The sequence below is a fragment of the Pituophis catenifer genome, unplaced genomic scaffold, assembly GCF_029215685.1.
Source record: "Pituophis catenifer annectens isolate HBS135680 unplaced genomic scaffold, rPitCat1.0.hap2 SCAF_1, whole genome shotgun sequence".
In the NCBI taxonomy this organism is placed as follows: Eukaryota; Metazoa; Chordata; class Lepidosauria; order Squamata; family Colubridae; genus Pituophis; species Pituophis catenifer.
This window is the reverse complement of record NW_027256881.1, coordinates 275,907,220-275,922,126: the sequence shown is the minus strand read 5'-3', so window position 1 is coordinate 275,922,126 and position 14,907 is coordinate 275,907,220. Positions and strand designations below refer to the sequence as shown.

Below are 14,907 nucleotides of genomic sequence, written 5' to 3'. Positions count from 1 at the left end.
TTGGTATTGTGTGCTGGCTGGAGAAGCAACAAGCAGGTATTGTAGAAAATCATGAGCAACATGGCAGCAATATTGAGGAAAAGCAAGAAATTGTTTTCCATAGAACAGTGATGGCTAACCTTTTTGCTGTTGCATGCCAAAAGCGGAGGGAGTATGGGGGGGGGGGGGTTGTGTGTGTGCATGCCCACATCCATAATTCAATCCCCTGTGCCCCCCCATGCACCTCCCACACTTTTGGCACACGATGGCCCGGTGGGCCTGGTAGGCCCGTTTTTCGCTCTCCCCAAGCTCCAGAGGCTTTCTTAGAGCCTGAGGAGGGTGAAAACAGCCTCTCCCACGCCCCCACCCCCTGAGGCCCTCCGAAGGCCGGAAATAACTCATTTCCCAACTTCCTGTGGCCCCGGAAGGCCCGTTTTTTGCCCTTCCCAAGCTCCAGAGGCTTTCTAGGAGCCTGGGGAGAGCGAAAACTGCCTTCCCCACTACCCCAGAGGCCCTCCTGAGGCTGAAAACGACCCATTTCCCGACTTCCGGTGGGCCCAAAAGGCCCGTTTTTCGCCCTCCCCAAGCTCCAGAGGCTGCCTAGGGAGGGCAAAAATGGCCTCCCCTCAGAGGCCCTCCAGAGGCCAGAAACGGCCCGTTTCCCAACTTCTGGTGGGCCCGGAAGGCCCATTTTTTTGCCCTCGCCAGGCTCCAGAGGCTTTCTAGGAGCCTGGGGAGGGCGAAAACAGCCTTCCCCTCCCCCGGAAGCCCTCCAAAGGCCGGAAACGTCCTATTTCCCGACTTCCGGTGGGCCCATTTAAGGAGGTAATTTATAGGATGCCACTGCTGCCTGGGATCCCTGCCTCATACCCATCCCTTACTCTGGGAGTTTGACTGCCCCTGGCCCTTCTTAACTTGCATGGTTGTATAAAACCAGGTGGGCCAGGCTTGGCTCATAGGCGATAGTTTGCTGATCTCCGGTAGGTTCTGTATGTTTTGCAAGACATGTAACATATGCAGCATTTAGGAACCATCTGGATTAAATAAAAGCTCTATTCTTTATAGAAAAGGTGCTTGGAGATTATTATTTATTTGAGATATATAAAACAATGTCATTTCTTATTGTCATGCAGGAGATTTACTACCATAGAGGAGTTACATTTAGGACTGTTGGAATCAGATTCTTCATAACTGGATTCCTAGTTATTAAAAGCAATAGATCTGCTTACCATCTCTCCTATTTTAAAATATTTTTTCTTAATCAACTTTTCTTTTGATTACATTTAATGATATGCAGTATGTTAGTCTAGGCTGCCCATTTATTTTGTGCAGCTCTGTCTTGGAATAAAATGAATATATCCACTGAAGTAGAGTAATAAATGAAAGTTAAGAATCTTTTTTTTAAAAAATAAGTTGTTTGGGGAGAATTGATAAAAGACCGCCCTACTCATCCCCATGAAATTTTAAATGTTAAATACAGTTAATTTTAAAACAGAAAAATGCTAATACATGTTAGCAGCTAAATTATGAAGAATTCATAATTGCTCAGTTCTTGCTTTGGTCATCTGATATCTTGCTCTACTTCTTTTATGAATGGATCGCCTACTATTTATATGGGGAATTGAATGGCTGATCTTCAAACTTTAGCTCTTGCTCCTACAGCAGATTGAAGGTCTCCAGTTAAGAGAATTTAAGTCTCTGAAACACACCTGAGATATCCTGGCTGCATTTTTTTTTCCGGATTTAAAACATGTATAGCGTCTCAACTTAATATTGAACTTTGGGCAGCTCCCAATCAACAATTAAAACAATGTCAATAATAAAATAACATGTTACATACACCTATTAAAACCAGAAACATTAAAAGCTCTGTATTTAAGATAAATTTGACCTATGGGTAGCTGAATTATTTTTAAAGCAACAGATGTTAGAATTAGCTGCACCATCGCTATTCTCTTGTGGACATTATAACTAGAGCACAGAACAATGGAGCATGGATAATCTCTCTGTTCCGGATACCAGCTTTTCTTAGTTTCTGCCAGCATGGCCAAAATTTTGGAACATGGAATTTATAATATACCTATCTTAGATAACACCAACTTAATTTATCCCTCTGATTTAAAATAAATCAAACCTGTGAACAAGAAGGAGTAAGAGATGCAGGTTGTTGTCACTTACTGACTACTCATTCAATTAAATTTACAACAATGATGAAAAATGGGACTTACGACGGGCCCTCAAAGTTGCAGCAATTGCAGCATCCCTGCAGTGACATGATTGCAATTTGAGTCCTTGGCAACTGCTGTACGAAATTCATATGATAACAGATTAACAGAGTTGGAAGGGACCAACTCTGGATTGGCAGTTTTTTTAACAATGTGTCATTGAAGACTTAGTTTGTAGGATAGAATTATAGATTTGTGATGTAATTCTTTGGAATTGATTTTCAAATAGTGGTTCATCATTACCATTTAGCAGGGTTCTACTGCAGTATGCAGCAAACAGTTGGGCGATGAATTCTTTTTATTTCATACTTATAAGAGATTTTTGATCTTATGAAGAGCATTCTGTGTAGTAGAATCCTTTTTGATGGTGGTGGTGATGATGATGATGATGACGATGATGATGATATCCATTCAGGCATGTCTGACTCTTGGTATTTCTATGGACCAGGTCTCTCCACATCTTCCAATCTTGAGAGAATTCTTATTATTATTCTTTAAATGCAGGTAGTCCTCGACTTACATCCACAATTGGAACTGAATTTCCATCATACATTGTTGTGGTTGAAGGTGGAGTCAGACCTGATTTTACAATGGTTTTTCCGGCAGCTAAGAAATCACATGGTTGCTAACAGAATCCACCTTTCCCAATGGATGGTTTTAATGGAAATTGGCAAAAAAGAGTTTCAAATCATGATCACATGACCACAGGGTGCTTCAGCTTATCCTAAATATGAGCCAATTGTCAAGTGCCTGAATTGCGATCATATGACTGCCAGGGTGGAGGGATAGTCATAAATGCAAGTACAGCATTTATGTACTTACTCAACTTACGACAATTGAGCCCAAAATTTATATTAAGCGAGAAATTTGTTAAATGAGTTTTGCCCCATTTTACGACCTTTCTTGGCCACATTTGTTAAGTGAATTACTGCAGTTGTTAAATTAGTAACACAGTTGTTAAGTGAATGTGCCTTCCCCATTGACTTTGCTTGTTAGAAGGGCTCAAAAGGAGACACCTGACTCTGGGACACTGCAGCCATAATAAATGTGAGTCAGTTGTCAAGCATCCAAATATAAAATCATGTCACCGTGGGGATGCTACAGTGGACCCAAGTGTGAAAAATGGTCATAAGTCACTTTTTTCAGTGCCGTTGTAACTTCGAACAGTCACTAAATGAACTGTTGTAAGTTGTGGACTACCTGAACAGATTGTAAGTCACTTTTCCCAAGGTTATCATAACTTTGAATCATTGTTAAATGGTTGTAGGGTGAGGACTACCTGTACCCTGTGAGACTTTATTTTTATTATTGCTACATCCCTTGGGAGACTGTCTGTAGTTTAATACATACAAAAGAATGCTTTTGTGTAGTTTGAATGCTTTTTAAAGCATTCAGCACATTTCTCCCTTTTTATGCTAATCCAGTAAGAATACATTTCTTGGTGCTAATGGAGTTCTTCAAAATATTAAAATTGTTCCATTTTAATGTAAGATTTTTTTTTGTTAGCTAATCTGAACCGCATTATTTTAAGATTTGATTTTAGGAAAAGTATTTGGTGTTCTTTTTTTTCTTTAACTGTCTCTTCCCTTATTCTTAATGCCATTTATTTTTTGTCATGATTTGATCCATATGTACAGCAGTCATATTTATTGGGTTATGGTATGAATTACATATTCATCCTTCTTTTGCTTACAGAAGGAACCTAATAAGAATTTATTAGTATTTTATATGTCCATCAACTCATTTGTATTGAAGGTAGTGACCCAGTTATCTGTTCATATTTGCCCAGGCAGCTTGTTAACTAGTAGTAGTAAATATGGGAAGTTAGATTCTCTTTAAAAAAATAATCCATTAATGGGATGATTAAAAATTAGGAAAGTTGTATTTGCACAACTCTACTACCATTACCACTCTGTCAAGATGCATATTTTTGTATTTTCTATGAGAATAGCTTTGAGCTATTAAACTTTCAGTAAGATGTCATCTATCATTTTTCTTGTTTTAGTATTTAAGTTTTTAAAGTACTGAAACGAAAACCCTTAAATTCTAAATGAGCCTTTTTTCTTTTTCTGAAAAAAGGGGTTAATAGATAGATATATGGGGTATAGAATATTTTTAGCCTATTGGATACTTAACAAAGGTAATGTAAAATAAGCATAATTAGAATGTCCGTGACTATTTTTTTTTATAGATTAACCTGCCAGTTATGTTAAAAAAATCTGCCAATTATCCTGGCTCTTGAAGGAACCAATACATTTCTTATGTTGGTCTTCTGACTTGTAAAGCTTAGATTGGTTTGACAGTTTCATCTGAGTATTTTAGTTTTCCACACAGTATTACCAACTGCTCTGAAAGGAAGGATATCAGTGAAACAGATGCTGAGGAATTTTGCCTCATGAGTCGGCTCTAACTAGACTGTACTAAAACTATACAGCCCTCCCCTTCGGTCTTCAGACCTGCCACTTGCCCCAGCAGCTTAGCTGAAGCTTGGGCCTGGCAATCGGCCACCTGTCCATCCATTTTTAGCTAGCAGACCATACAAAAGTTTGCTGACTTTATCTAAGAAATAAAATTTATCTAAGTTTATCTAAGAAATAAAAGGTACACAATTCCTTAACTTTACACATATACAGTTCTCACCAGAGCTGTGGAGTCGGGAGATAAATGTTCCGACTCCGACTCCGACTCCGACTCCTCAGTTTTTTGTACTTCCGACTCCGACTCCCCGACTCCGACTCCTCTGTATTAATATGCGAATGTATTTTATACATTCCTTGAAGGAAAGAAAGGCAACATACATGTCATTACCACAGGACTACTGGCTGGGAAGCCAACAGTCTACTGTATTGAACAGTTTAAGCAAAAGACAAACACAATGAAAACAACAAAGTTTTATTAATTTTTTTTTATTAATTTAATTAATCAAGTTGCTGGATAGTAGCAGCAGGCATAAACATCAGGAACAGGAACTTTACCAGTTCAAAAATACAAACCACATTATTTGGTTGTTTTAGAACAAAAACAAAGCTTATCTATATGAACCAAAAACAAAATCTGTAAAACCTAGAAATGGTTTATATTAATCTTGAAATGTAGTTATAGGCTTAGCAAATGCAAATCAATTCAATGTAGAGTTCTAAGGAAGAGAATTGCCTCTGCCAGATCCTCTTTCATAGAGGCTCTTAAGTCAGACTTTATTATTTTTAGGGCTGAAAATAATCTTTCGACACTGACTTGGGTGGGTGGCATTGCAGTAACTATTCTGGCCACATCACTAACGATCTCTGGATAAACAAGGATGGCTTCTTCAACAGTACGTTTTGATGAGCGATCATACTTTTCAACTTCTTTTAGTGCTTTATAAAACTCCTGTTGGAATTTTTTTATTTGGACATTTACTGGTTCTGTAACGCTTATGCGACGTCGCTTTCCTTTAGCAACTTCCATTTTGTCTAAGAAGGAATCAAAGTCTAATTCTTCGTTTGAAGAAGATGATTCTGAGTTACCACTATTGCTTAAAAGAACTCCATCCTCCTGTGGAGGTATTTCAGGTCGTAATCCCTTCATGCGAACTGCTACATCATAGAGGGCCTTTTTCCCAGTAGCAATCTGTTTACTGTTCAATAAAAGTCGGCTCATTGGGTCGACATAAATAGCCGCTAACAAGATTTCATTTTCCAGCAAAAGACTCTCTCTTTTCATCATTGAAGATGCAATGCCCTCAGCTATTAACCCTCCATTTTTGTTCAGGCGATATAACAGGCTCTTCCATTCCAAGAGGAATTTACCCGGGGTTAGATCATCACATTGCAACCTCTTGGTGACAGTGAAGGGGTGAGAAAGAAGGTTCTCCAGCTCTTTTGTTTGTGTCCACTGGCTTGCAGTTAATGCAAGATTTTCATTGTCCATTTCTTCTATGAAGTCTTTAAGTTCAAGCAAACGCTTCACCATTAAATAAGTGCTTCCCCAGCGAGTTGTTTGATCCAAAATGGCTCCTTTTCCTGCACGTCTTTTCAAAATTGCATCTGTTTTTGGGGCCCTGGCTGCAACAGTTACTTGCCGTAATTTGCCAATTAATGTAGCTGCATGGCGATCTTTTAATCCATCTCTTATGGCAAGTTGCAGTGTATGAACAGCACATCGCATATGATGAATAGTAGCAAGCTTCAATGCTTCTTCAACAAAGTTGTCTAAAAAAATGTCAGCATTCTCTTCAGTTTCTAAACTTTCTCTAATACTTGCAGAGCTGTCTTCCTCTAAGTCTAATATCTGTTTGATACCTTCTTCATCTGCCTTCATCTTCTCAATTGTGCTCAACATGTTAGAAGCGTTATCTGTCACAACACATAAAATCTGTTCCTTTTTAATTTCAAAATCTTCTAGAACACCCTCCACTAACTTCTGAAGGTAATCACTGGTGTGATGTGCCTGAGTGTCCTTTACTCCGAGGGTCCGTGTTATTGTTTTGTTATTTTCATCCACAAATCTAACATTAATAGCGAAATAATTGACTCTGTGACGTGTGCATGCATCCATTTTAAGGAAGACAAAACGTCCTTTCATAACTTTCTGTAGTTCTTCCTTTTTACATTTGGCCTCCTCAATTATAAGTTTCCTTATACTTTTCTCTTTCCAGAGAAACACCAAGTTTTTTTGCCATTTCTCCATTTAGGCCTAAAAAGGCTGTCTGTGAAAAGAAGGATAGTGGTACACTATTCTTTACTACCATTTCAATAATGTGGTGTTTGAATTTTTCTGGTGTCATCCTTATGGTAACTTTGTCAGATATAAAGAATTTTCTTATTTGTGATTGTTCTCCAGTAGATTTCTGAACGTTTTTTGTCACAGAAGTAGATGCAATGTTTTCATTGCTATCTTTCTCATTCACGGCTTCTAACACTTTGGGATGAAAACGCTGTAAGTGTCTTTTCAAATTTGATGCTCTTGTAGGTGCATTTTTATCAGGCCCACTGAAACTGCTAATTTTTGCATCACATTGTTTTTCACCATCATCATCTTTTCTAATACATTGGCACACGTAATGTTTTCCATCACTTGATAATGCAAAGTGCTCATAAACAGTAGACTTTGTTGTGTTTGTTGTTAGCAGTCTTTTTGCCATTGTTTAGGATGCCTCTTTCCCTAAAATATAAAATATGTTATACTAACTGGCATATAATTAGATTTTTAATATCAACATACACAGTCTTGTAAGTTGTACGTACATGGCTTTATACAAACAAATAAGCTATATATCCCAGCACTAAACCTAGACATGATTTGTCCTATACAATATAAACACTTACAGTTGAATCCAAGAAGCTGTTCCACCAAGTTCTTCTAAGCCAGTGGTTCTCAACCTTCCTAATGCCGCGACCCTTTAATACAGTTCCTCATGTTGTGGTGACCCCCAACCAGGGGTGGGTTCTAAATTTTTTTACTACCGGTTCTGTGGGCGTGGCTTATTTTGTGGGCATGGCTTGGAGGTTATGTGACTGGGTGGGTGTGGCTAGCTGGTCATGTGACCGGGTGGCCATGGCTATGTGTATAGAGGGCTGAAAAAAGTCATTTCTGACAGGTCCTCGCACTTTTGACTGGTCCTCACACTTATGACCATCCTCACATTTATGCCCGTGCAGCATTTTTAACAACCATGTCACTCATTTCACAACTGCTTCTCTTCACCATGGTGACAAGATAGGGCAAAAACGTAAAATGTGAGGACAGTCGTAAGTTCGAGGACTGGTCAAAAGGGAGAGGACCAGTCAGAAATAACTTTTTCAGCCCTCTGAGTAGTCCATATACATAAAAGGATACAGCAATAGAGAGGGATGAAGGAAGGGAAGGGAAATTAGAGTAGGAGTGAGGGTAAGAGAGGGAGGAAGAGAGGAGGAGAAGGAGAAAGGAAGAGGAAGTAGGGAGGAGAAGAAGAGGGTGAGGAAGAGAAAGTAAGAAGGAAAGAAAAGAGAGAGGTGGTAGGTTTGAGGAGAAAGATTGCTGTACAATAAAAAAGATGAAAGGGAAGAAAGCCAACCCCAAACAAATATAAAGATATTAAGATAAAGAATGAATTGTTAAACTTTAAAGAATAAAAGAGAACAAATATGAATAAATAACAATAATTAGAAACACACATACAAACATACAATGTATTTTCTTTGAACAGAGTATTTGGCCGGTTCATAAATTTAAACAGTGTTTAGTCATTTCAATTAAATTTACAATTTCTATATTTCCTTTTTGCCATATTTATTCCTCATCTATTTTTGTAAAAAACCAATATTACCCTTCATCCTCATCTCTAATCTTAATCAAATTCAATTTTTCCCTTCTATTCTATATTATACCCCTTCCCATTGTCATCTATTTTTATATCCATCCTCACATTGGTTAATTATGTAATATTACAGTTGTTTAATATGAATTCAACATTTTAATATAAATCAATTAGTTATATAACTACCTTTTTTGTATATTAATCAATATGAACATGAATATTCCAATTATTTCCATGCAATCCAATTTCTTACAAATCAATTAATTATATTTACCAATAATAATAAACCAAATAATTTCCCCCATATATTCCTCCAAACCACAACTTAACCATTTCTGCTTTCAACACAATATACAATTAATAGTATCTCAATTATTACAATTCCCTAGTTAAATAGAGCTTTTTTTCTTTTGTGTTTTAAAATCTCCTTTTTTCCCTAAATTTCCCGTTGTTTGTACCTACCTTTTTTGGTGAGGAAAAAGAAAAGAAATCTGCCTGCCTAATTTTCTAACATGCAAAACCAACAGCCTGCTTTACTTTCTTTTTCGTTTTTCAGTATAGCTAGGGGGGGAAAAATCTGCAGTCTTTCCAAGCAAGCAAAAGAGCACTGAGCAAAACAGGTAGTTGGGCAGAAGCTGCTGCCTTCTCCTTTTTGTGTGCTGATCTGCTGCTGAAGATAGGGCAGTGGGAGGATCCAGGAAGGGGCATTTATTATAAAACATGATTTCCCTAGTAGAATCCCATAGTCATGTTTAAAGTTTAAGCTAACAATCAGAGTTTACAAGTTTTTATAGCCTTAGCTGAATGACAGCAGTTTTTCCAATGGTTTACAGCTTCAGTCTTGAACTATTGACCCTCCATTCCCTTCACTTATGCAAGTGTCTCTAGTCCTGCAAAAAACATATTTACTTAATCCCTTATCAGTGAGAGGCTAGGTTACCCATGGGCGCTGCGTTCCCTGTAACAGCAGAACACAACACTATGGAAAGTATAAGTATTGCCACTCCTAATTGTGCGTTGCGTGCCTTATAGTGAAGCACATGAAAAGCATGCTTCTTCACGGTCACTTAACGTGTTCATTTTGCGGTTACGTGAGGCACTGCATGCATTGGTCTTTATTCTTACAGTAGAGAAGACATTAATTATAACTTTTTGTGAATTGGGACATTTAAACTTGCTTTTTTTAAAATTCCAATCTAAATTTAGTAGGAGTCGGAGTCGGAGTCGGTGCATTGTTTGCCGACTCCGACTCCGACTCCAGGTACCCAAAATTTCCTCCGACTCCTCGACTCCGACTCCGACTCCGACTCCACAGCACTGGTTCTCACCAATAGGTTAGAAGCGTGTGATACATTTACTTTGAAATAAGCTCCCTGGAATGCTGTAAGAATAAAAAAGTATTATTTTAATCTTAATATAGTTGGTTTGTTTTGAAAACTTCAAATTTAGCAAAGTTATTTGTTTACACTGTAAAAATAACTTTCTTCATTGTCTTGCTATATTCTGTTAAGGAAGGAGAAAAATCCATCTATCTTTCCGTACTAAGGTTTCTGAGTTTTTATTTCTGAACAGAGTGCAGTGACCTTGCTTTGTTAATATAGCCACACCAATTTCTTTGGGTGAGATTTTTCTCATAGCTTAGAACAACTATGCTAAGCATAAATAGATTGCTGGATCAGACCTATCTACTCTCTACAGCAAATTCTCCTAAGGACAAAGACAAGCTTCATTTTGCAGCTGTTGTAGAATTTGAAAAACAAGATGAGGCAATAAAGATAGGATTTCCATAGTCGCATGTGAATCTTAACCAGAACTTACTAATGCAGAATGTAAGACAATGTAAAGGGAAAAACTGTTCTGCCTCAAAACTGTTTGTTTATGAATATTTCTTATTTCCAGTTGCCTTATTCTTACTTTAGATCTCTGCTTTAGATCTCTGAAATACAGAAACATACAAGAACTGTTTATAGTTCTGCTCACTTGAAAATTAGCTTCTAACTTAACTAGGCATTGAAATATGTGTGACTAAGGGAAATCAGTTTAATGGAAGCTCTTCTATTTTTGCAATAATCTTACCCTTTCCATTATTATTATTAGGATCATGTTTTTTTATTAGCTCAAAGCATTAATAGCGACTTAAATAAGCATTTTATATTTTTTTAAAAAGTCTAGTTTCCAATGTTAGAGAGAAATGTGAATCTCTGCTGCAAATGTTAACTATAGAAGAATAAATAACTAGTAATAAACATTGAAATAAAGTAGTGCTATTAAAATAATCTAGTACTGAAGATTTGGCCTAGCTCCTTTGTGCTTTCAAGTGTGCATTTTGATGCATATAGATATCTACTTTTTGGGATAAACTGATTTATGAAGCAAAACAATTAAAAATGCTATAAATAAATTAAAGGTAGGAAATCAAAGAAAAAGAATCATAACCAAATTTAGTTTATACAAACATTATTCTGTATACCTCTCCATATTTTTATATTCTTGCAAACCATCTTTACTTCTACCACACCTATTAATTCATATATTTCATTTTGTTCTTAAATATCTTACCTCTTCCTTTGCAAGGTCTCATAAACTCTGCAAAACTTGTGAATAACTAAATTATTTTAGTTTTATTTTTTATTCTATATTGCAGTTTATTTTTAAATTGTATTTTTGAACTTTGTAATGCTTTGACCCTTTCTCCATTGTGAGTGGAGACAGCAGCCAGTATGGGTAGTACTCGCCCAATCAGCTTGAAGGACTGAGTCTGTCAATAAGTTTAAATCCCGCCCTTGTTGCCGGGCAGACCAGCTTTTGACTCAGTACCTTTGTCTGTTGTCTGCTTTCTCATAACTCAGAGAAAAAGGCACTCATGGACTCTGCGGTTCAGCATCTCCTTGCGATCAAGGCTATCCAATTTGTGCCCCCCGATCAAAAGGGGACAGGTTTCTGTTCCCGGGTTTTTCTCGTACCTAAGTCTCCGGGGGGTGGAGACCCATTCTGGACCTAAAACGTTTAAATCGGTATGTGGTATACCGTAAATTTAAGATGCAATCCTTAAGTTCAATACTCGACGGTGTTAGGAGGGGCAATCTACTCTTTTCTATAGACCTTACTGAGGCCTATTTACATATCCCCATTCTCCCGGCACATAGACGGTATTTGAGATTTTGTTATGGGGGGGGTGGTCCATTACCAATACAGGGCTCTACCCTTTGGCCTTTCCTCCGCCCCCCGTACCTTTACAAAGGTTCTGGCAGCATTGGCTGCCTCTCTCAGGGTTCGTTCGGTTAGACTCCTGTCTAACCGATATTCTGGTCTTATCTTCTCCCCCCCCCAGGCTGTCTTAGATGTTAAGCTCACCTGGAAGCGTTAGCTTCCCATGGGTTTTCCGTCAATTTGGAGAAGAGCCACCTGGTGCCTTCTACTTCATTGATCCATTTAGGGGCCCTTATCGATTCAGTGCAGGGGCGGGTGTTCCTATCTCCTGAGAGGCAAGATAGCTTGTGTGAGTTAGTCTCGAGCATTGAGGGGTGTCGGCTAGTCTCCCCATATGTTCTTTCTCAATTTTGGGGAAAGGTGATATCTGCCATATCTATAGTTCCCTGGGCACAGCTCCACGGCCGGGAACTTCAATGGTTTCTCTTGCCTTTGCAGAAGGCGGGCAGAGGTATGTCAGTCAGGCCGGTTCCTGTTCCCTCCTCGGTTTGCAGATCGCTCAGGTGGTGGAGGTCCCAGGCCCTATCGGCGGGCTGTCTTTTTCTCGAACCCCAGAGGGTGGTGGTCATCTCAGATGCCAGTCTTCGAGGCTGGGGAGCCCATTGCCAGGGTCAGCTGGCGCAAGGGACATGGACCGATTTGTAGGCTCGTCGTCCAATCAATTGGCTGGAGCTGCAGGCGGTCTCTCTCGCTCTCAGGGTATTTCGCCACCTTGTGTCCGGAGCTCATGTTCTAGTTCTAACAGACAATGTTACGGCCAAGGCTCACTTGAACAAGTTAGGGGGCACCAGGTCGAAGTCCCTGTTGGCGGTGGCCATGAAGTTGGGGCTCTGGACGGAATGCCATCTTGACTCCCTTCAGGCGGAGCACATATCCGGGGTCACCAATACTCAGGCAGACTGGCTAAGCCGGCAGCAGGTGGACAATGCGGAGTGGCGTCTCCATCCACGGATTTTCCAACAGCTGGTCCTTCGATTCAGCGCTCCGGTTGCTGATCTTTTTGCAACGCACTCAAATGCCCAACTGCCCCGTTTCTTCGCCCGGTTTCCGGAGCCTCATGCAGAGGCCACCGACGCCCTCCGGGCCCCTTGGCCAGAGGGGCTCTTGTACGCCTTTCCTCTGACGTCCCTGCTTCCCAAGGTCATTCACAGGATCCTGGACGAACGAGCGGAGGTGATCCTCTTGGCTCCTCACTGGCCCCAGAAGGCATGGTTTGCGGACTTGGTTTCCCTCTCAGTTGCTCCCTCCTGGCGCATTCCTCTCGACGTGGACGCTCTGACACAGGGTGCATTGAGCCATCCAGACCTTCCTTGGCTCAGTCTGACCGCTTGGAGGTTGAGCGGCTCTCTTTGAGAAGCGCAAACATACCGGGTGACGTTATTCGCACGATCCAGGCTTCGCGTTGCGACCGGATTTATTCTGCTACCTGGCGGGCCTTCTGCTCCTGGTGTGACCGGACTGGTGTACCTGTTCACCAACTGTCTATTGTGGATATCCTGGTGTTCCTGCAGCGGGGACTCTCCAGCGGGCTTTCGCCTAACACCTTGTGGCGCCAGGTGGCAGCTATTTCTTCTGTACTTACCTGCGGGTCTCTGTCATCTTTGGCACAGCATCCGCTAATTCGTCGCTTTCTCCGGGGTGCCACGAACCTGTCTCCCCCAATGCTGCACCGCTACCCTACCTGGGATCTTCCATTGGTTTTGGAATTGCTTATGGGTCCTCCGTATGAGCCCCTGCGGACGACCTCTCTCAGGTTGCTGTCTTGTAAGGTCGCCTTCTTGGTGGCCATAACCTCTGCTCGCCGCATTTCAGAGGTGGCTGCTCTGTCCACCCGTGCCGATCTCTGCGTGTTCCATGCGGATCACGTGGTCCTCCGCTTGGATCCTACCTTTGTGCCAAAGGTCAACTCTGTGTTCCACCGCTCACAAGAGCTCATTCTCCCGAACTTCTCTCCACAACCCTCTCATCCTCATGAATGCCGTTGGCACACTTTGAACGTCAAGCGGGCTCTATGAATCTACCTTGAGGACTGCGGCCATTCGTTGGTCAGAGGCGCTGTTTGTCTCCTTCCTGCCCGTCTCCTTGGGTCACAAGGTGTCATCTTCTACCATAGTCCGCTGGATCCGGCTTCGGCCTATGACTTCCGCTCTCTTCCACAACCTTCCCATGTGACTGCAAACTCCACCCGCAGTGCGGCTACGTCGACTGCCTGGGCTACTCAGGCCCTGCTCCTGGAGATCTGTCGGGCGGCTACGTGGACTTCGCCGGCACCTTTTATACGACACTATAAACTGGACAAATTTGCTTCGGCGGAGGCTGCGTTTGGACGGCAGGTGTTGCAACGGGTTGTTTCAAGGGAGGGTGTTTCGGACCAGCCTGGTCCCCCCCCTGGTGTCGGGACAGTGAACTTGGGTATGTCCCATACTGGCTGCTGTCTCCACCCACAATGGAGAAGGGGCGTTGGTCCTACCTGAGACGCACCTTCTCGTTGGGTGGAGACAGCAGCCAGACCTTCCCTATGCCAGTCTGGTCCTTTTCTCTCTTTGACTTTCTCACTCTTCTCCCACACGCCAAGTCTGTCTCTTTCAGTTCTTCGCCAAAAGCTGGTCTGCCCGGCAACAAGGGCGGGACTTAAACTTATTGACAGACTCAGTCCTTCAAGCTGATTGGGCAAGTACTACCCATACTGGCTGTTGTCTCCACCCAACGAGAAGGTGCGTCTCAGGTAGGACCAACGCCCCTTCTCCCTCTGAACAAAGGAAGTGAAAAGTTGCAAAATGATAAGAAAGGATCATATAATTCATGTAAAACTGCATGAGGCATGCTTCAGATGTCTTGCTTGTAGGAGGTCTTAAAGTGTATACTATTGATCTGGTATCTAATGATCTGAAGAGAAAAAGAGTATGAAGAATGAAGAGCAGCCTGTTTTTCTCTGTTGATTTCTGTACTTTTCTGCCAATGTAGACTTGCTGATTTGTACAAACTACTATCTCAGATTCTGGTGAATCTAATTGAGAGAGAATGTTTTGGTTCATTCTGTAAATTCAGCAAATTCTGGCTACTATATAAAAATGATATGAAGCAAAGAAGCATTTCACATAATGTTAAATATGATATTGTGTTAGTATTTTTATTAAGTTGTGACCTAATCCTTTGAGGAAGGTTACAAAGGTGAAAAGAAAACCCAATAGTTAATTAAGTTTTAGGGAAGTTGTT

General features: G+C 40.8%; 1 protein-coding gene across 2 annotated transcripts in view; it reads left to right on the top strand.

The window, feature by feature from the left end:
• The window catches only part of AMBRA1 (autophagy and beclin 1 regulator 1), a 158,822-nt gene that overhangs the window by 66,439 nt on the left and 77,476 nt on the right, over positions 1-14,907 (top strand). The gene's annotated exons all lie outside the window — the stretch shown is intronic.